Below are 6,706 nucleotides of genomic sequence, written 5' to 3' on the forward strand. Positions count from 1 at the left end.
AAGACAACGGTGGATAAATCATGGACAATTCCAACAGTATTGCTTACGTCGCCTTACGTACATTAATATCAAAATTATTCTAGCATATCTATCTTATTTTCTTCTAAATAAATCTAAAGAAAGTCTTGGATAATTTTTTTTCTTCCTATTTTGCTACAAAGTAAGGAAATTGATAAGAATTGTCCTTCATATCTCCCAATGACCTTGCTATCTTCTATGAACTTTTTATTTCTTTTCCCTCTAAGGAAGCTGCATCAGCACTTTTTGATTTTATCATGAAGTAGTTAGGAACTCATTATCATTCTCAACCCTTTTTCCTATTGGGGTTGTGGGCTTAGGATATCCAGCCTACACCTTCCGATCCTCCGCCACTTCAAGAAAGTGTTCACGGTCAATCCTAAGGCGCTCTTAGACAAGGTCCTGAGTGTGATTCAGTCAACTTGTCCTAGGTCTGCTCCGAGGTCGAAGCTTCCTCACAATGGCTTTCATAGCCTTTCTGGGGAATATTTAGTACATGTAGTCATTTCCGTGGAACTTCCGCGGAAAGTCGCCAGAATAGTCAAGAAGTCCACCTGACAAATGTCGAGGGATAGTCTCGGGATGCACTTCTAGTCCTCGCAATAACCTAAAACAGACTACTGTCTCAAGCCTCACCAAGCATACCCAAAATGTACTCCTCTCTCCTGATAGCGCCATCTATCGTATTCACCGAGTTAAAGTAACGATCATTCCGCATTGCGTTTACACGTATAGTAAAGATAACGAAATGTGCAGACTTGTCAATGTATTTTTCCCAAGATATTTCCGCAGAATCATGGAAATGTCTCAGATTTTTCCGCATAAAGTCATGGAGAAATTCTACTTATTTCCGCGGATCGTCCTGAGAGTCACACGAAACTTTTTCTACAGGGATGAGTGAGATATATTCTTCAATCGAAATAGTGGGCAAGATGTTATTTTCATCAGGGAAAAAAATTGTTACAGGAATTGCTGAACAATTGATTTTTGACTGGTGAACGGAGGAAAAACGCGCAGAAAAATGCTGCAAAATGTCTTTTTACTACCTTCAGAGTTGTTTTGGGGAAAATTCTCCCCTTCCACTAGCCCCCTCATGTATCTATTGAGTCTCAAATTTACCCTTTTTCAGCCTTCCTGAAGGAAGCAAAAAAAAAAGAAAATGTACTATGTCGCAATTTCTTTTCAAATAGTTGATACAAATACGAATGGAATTTGTCGTGTTATAAAAATACAATTTATGTTCAATTGCAGAGTACAAATTCTCATCATCTGAATGGGGAGACAAGTTCGATGAGGCAGCAGCTAGGAAATACAAGAACATGGTTACATCCCTTCGTCGTCCCCAAAAAAGAAACATTCAGCATCCCCAGCAGGAGGTGAACAAATTCCAACATTTTAGCAACGTGCCATTAAATTGAAATATCTGGCAGAAAACATCCCAATTGATTGTCATTCCTCAAAGCTCTTTTGAGCCTCCCATAGAATCCCCCCCATTCCCGGCAATGATGGTTTTGGGGTGTTCAAATATGACCCAAATTGCTGACTTATTGTCCGCAAGATATTTTTGAAAGTTCGCCAATGGACGAAACAATAAAGAGGCCATTGTATTCTTAAGCTCTACCAAAAGAACCATTTGTTCTGTATAAATATTTCCGAGGCAAAAGAACAACTATACATACTCACAAGGAATTTTTCATATATAATGTTTTTTCATCAGCCAGGAAATTCATAAAGTCGTTGTGGAGATTATTCTAGTTGAGTGGTTACCAATAAAATGCCAACAGCAGCACTTTCTGAGGAAGTTGCAAGTTCAAGCACTTTTGCTAAAATCTTATTGCTTATTTTCTCAAGACTTCAGTATGTTATTTTTTATTCTAAAATCCTAAGAGCTTAATCTAGTGCCACGTTCACGTTCTTTCGTGAAAGTCTTAGAATTTTAGATTTTTATGGATGGATTGGTTCTATCCAACTAACAAATTCAGGTCAATTCAATTTGTTAATTCAAATATGACTTGCTGTTCTTTTAGCAACAAAAAAGGCCCAGCATATTAAGATTCCGACGAGAATTGGAGATCACAAGGGATTAGAATAGTTCACAATGGGGGCGGTTCCTACACTTGAGTGAGGGAAATCCGAAAAAGTTAAAATAACGTTTCGGAAATGTTAATTTTACCCTGCAGTATTGATAGAAAATCGGTGTAAATATTACCCTTTTTAGGTGTATTATGGGTTAAACTTACCCTTTTTCATGTTGATTTTACCCTTAAAAAGGTGCAAAATTAACATTAAAAAATGTTCATATATTTTTACACCTAAAAAGTGTAAATATTACCCTTTTTAGGTGTATTGGGGGTTAAAGTTACCCTTTTTCATGTTAATTTCACCCTTAAAAAGATGTAAAATTAGCATTAAAAAATGTTGATATATTTTTACACCTAAAAAGTGTTAAAGTTATGAGGAAAAAAAGTTAATCGCACCCCCGATTTTTTCTCAGTGTAGCGAAACTGTTGCATCCAGTAGGGGAATTCTGTAACGATATGACAATGTCATATGACAAATGATCGTGATAAATTCGAGAACAGGATAGGAAAGGGTAAAGCCAGTGAGCATCGAATGGTTATTGCAAAGGGTTCTACAAAACTCTTAGTAAATGTTATGAATCTGATTTTCGATTAATATTTCCGAATTTACCACATAAAAATATTTAAATTTGTCATATGACATTGTCATAGCGTATAGAATTCCCCTTCAGTAAGGGAATTCTGTAACAATATGACAATGTTATATGACAAATTTTCGTGTATAAATTCAAGAACAGGATAACAATAAAAGCCAATGAGTATCGAACGGCCACTATAAGCAGCTCTAAGAACTTCTCAATGATTAATATGAGTCACATTTTTGAATAGTATTGCCGAATTTACCACGCAGAAAATCCAAAATTTGTCATGTTACATTGTCATTTTGAAACAGAAATCCCCTACAGGACTCCTTTTGATCCGAGATGGTTCAACCCAACCCATTTTTCGGATAAACTCAATTAAACAGGATGCCTTTTGATAGGTCTTCATCAGACAGCACCGCTTTACCTAATTGCACCCGTCTGGTATTACAAAAGCTGCGGTACTCGCACACATAATGACTGACCGTCTCTCTGTACATTGTGTTACATTGAACATCCATCTATTCATACACTGAGAGAAATTCGAAAAAGTTAAAATAACATTCCGGAAATGTTAATTTTACCCTGCATTATTGATCCGAAATCGGTGTAAATATTATGCTTTTTAGATGTATTACGGGTTAAAGTTACCCTTTTTCATGTTAATTTTACCCTTAATAAGGTGTAAAATTAACATTAAAAATGTTGATATATTTTTACACCTAAAAAGTGTTAGATTTCTGAGGTAAAAATGTTAATCGCACCCTCTTTTTTTCTCAGTGTATCTTCGTTTAGAGTTACAGTGTAAATTTCGCAGCTTAAGTTACGATATCGTGGGTTGTACTGAAAGACACTCAAGCCCTAACCCCTGGCAAAGGTTATATGGAGCTTTTTGAAGCCAACTCATAAATTGTTTCCAAACTCAGCTTACACTTTGAGTTCCGAAAAACTTTTTAGATGGAAATATATAGAATATTTATCCCTCTTTACAAGGCATAGAGTCCTGTGTACAAAACGCACCTCAATTGTGACATATATCGTGTAACGTTCACGAGTCCAGAAAAATTTCCATACGAATCTGTATGTGAATGTGAGGAAATGGCTTCAACTTTGAAGGCCACTTACTAGGGGCTAGCTCAAGCCTATCGAGTTTTGCAAACGTTCGTATTTACAAAGTTGTGCTAATGCCAATTTGGAGTTATGGTATCTACCTTTGGGATTCTATCAGCAACTCAAACTTGAGCGTTTTTCAAAAGTTCAAACCTAATGGCTCTGGCACAGCTTTAAGATCAGGAAAATTTCGTAAAACCAAAATTCACATCTTTCACTTTATAAAACGTTTCGCATGTGTCTATCTCACTCTTTGGCATTTCAAATTAGATTGAGCTAAATCGAATTTTGCGCGACGTTCAAAAGAAAAAGAAGAGTGCGAAAGAGTGAGATAGACAAATGCAAAACGTTTGAGAAAGAAAAGGATGGTTATTTCGATTACGTGAAATTTTCCCGCCCTGAAAGGTAAGCCAAGCCATTGCTCTCAATTTTGTCAGTAAAAATTCGAGTTTTTTCAGTTGTGGCACCGACGCACCTTCTAGATCGGGAAAATTTCATGTAATCTTTCTCAAACGTTTTGAATATGTCTATCTCACTCTTTCGCACTCTTCTTCTTCTTCTTGTAACGTCACACTAAATTCGATTTAGTTCAATCTAATTTTAAATGCCAAAGAGTGAGATGGACATATGCGAAACTTTTGAGAAGGATAGGGATGTCAATTGACAGAGGTATAAAGTATTGCAGAAAATGAGTCAATGCTCCGTGGTAGGGTGGAGTCTACACTTGTGGATGTTACACACTTATGGACAGCTCTTAGAAATCTCTATTTTTTACATAAAATAAATGTTGAGAAATTGCAATATTAACATTATTTTATGACTTATCTTTAAATACAACTTGAATACTAATGTCCTTTAATATTTAACCACAATTCTAATTGTTTTAAGAAAAATATTTTGCTGATGCGATAATTGATTAAAAATACATGAAATTGTTAAGATATTTGCTAACGTACTTGCAAATTTTAATGCCAAAATTTCATACATTTTATCGAAAATATTTAATGTTATGGTTTTGATACTCTTTCATTAGTTACTAATTTTCCTTTTTTTATTTGATTTTTTAGATATTTTGGTATAGAAATATTAAATTACGAGATGTCCATAAGCGTAAATTTATTTGAGGAGACTACACACTTATGGACGTGATATTTTACGAGTGGCGCCCTCACAAAATTTTATTATTGGAGCATTGTCAATCGTTGTGATAAGTTTTTTCCATGGAGTTGAAAAAGATTTCTGGCAAACATGTCGTCACTTAAAAAGGACTAATCCTGCAATGCAATTGACTAATACTAGTTTTCGATACCCTAAATACGGAGGGAGATCTAATCGGCATAAATATGTAAATGACTGAGCATTAAAAATGGAAAATGGACAAGGATGAATAAATTAAAAGTTATAGTATCTGTTATAAAAAATTCAAATTTTAGTAAATTCATTAAATATAATCAAGTATTTAGAGATTGAGTAAAATTGAGTGTAACAACTGCTATTATGTGTTTAAAAATAAATCTAGAAAATATAAAAATACCAGCTCTTTCAGTTAACCTGAAGATCAGAAAACGCGTTTCTTTCATAAAAAATTTAATGCAGTCGTTTAACTTTTTTTAAATATGATAATAGCCTCAATGCTTACACAGAAAAAAAATATTTTGTAAAATTGTTCGTAAATGTTTATGAACTCCTACTGGGTACTATAAATCGAATATCATATAAAAAAGTTTGTAAAAGTCTCCAGAAGAAATTCACAAATATTTACAAATAATTTTAAGAAATATTTATATTTTTGCTCTGTAGAAGAATTCCAAGAATTATATAGTTTATCTGAATTACGCTAAATTGGTTTAGGGTAAGTGTGCCAAATTTCGGCATAGTTGCAAATAAGCACTGAAGTCCTAAGTTTGAAATGCAATATTTTTAATTTATATTGATATTTCTTGTTACTTCCTTTTCGGGAGGGTTGTGTGGAACTTTATAAACTAGTTTATCATCTTTGTTTTCTTTAAATCACTTTCTAAAATATTGAAAAATTAATAAAAATATGGACATTGCTTTGGGTAATATTCCGGCCACTTTGAGTGAAATACCGGCCACCTTGTTTGTGGCCACCTTTTGTGAAGCAACGGATAAAAAATTTCAAAGCGTCATACGGAACGAGTTTAATATTTAGTTTAATACGTTTATATGACCCACAAGCCCTGAGATCTTTCGTGTAATTTGTCCTGAAGACCTGAAGAGTAAATTAAAAAATTTACGCACAGATTGCCGTAGCAATATGCCCTTCCTGAACTCTTCCAAGGCCTTTTCCACATCATCTTTTTCATAGAAGCCATGGTTTTTTCTCTGGACATTGTAGAACTCAGAAATTGAAAATAAAAACATAAAATGAATAAAAAATTTTGGAAAGCAAAAGATGTTGCCGGAATAGGCAACATTACCTCACCGAGAGACGCTCATAAAGTATCTACTTTTTTACGCGAAACACAGAATCCAGCTGGGAAATTTTACTCTTAATTTAAAGATTGATTCACTATTAACATAAACAGAAACAATCTTCAATGAAAACTAATAAATTTTCATGAAAAACACCGAAGAAAACCTTTTGCACTTCGCCATAAATCACAAGACTGCTAGAAACATAAGAGGATCTGTCTCATTTTTTGTAAGACTCTTTCCACACTGAGTTTTTCCAATGCAATTTAAATTCAAATTATACCTAAAATTTAACGGTCTTTGTGTTTATACATCCTAAAATGAATAAATATTTAAAAGCAAAATGAATTAAATGACTATTCGAAGATTACATACATAATTTTAATTAATTCATTTCCATTGCCGAAATTACACTCGAAGTGGCCGAAATTTGGCACACTTCCCCTAAGTCTTAGCCAAGCTTTAAGAGTTTCAAACAAA

The sequence above is a fragment of the Phlebotomus papatasi genome, chromosome 2 (assembly GCF_024763615.1).
Source record: "Phlebotomus papatasi isolate M1 chromosome 2, Ppap_2.1, whole genome shotgun sequence".
NCBI lineage: Eukaryota > Metazoa > Arthropoda > Insecta > Diptera > Psychodidae > Phlebotomus > Phlebotomus papatasi.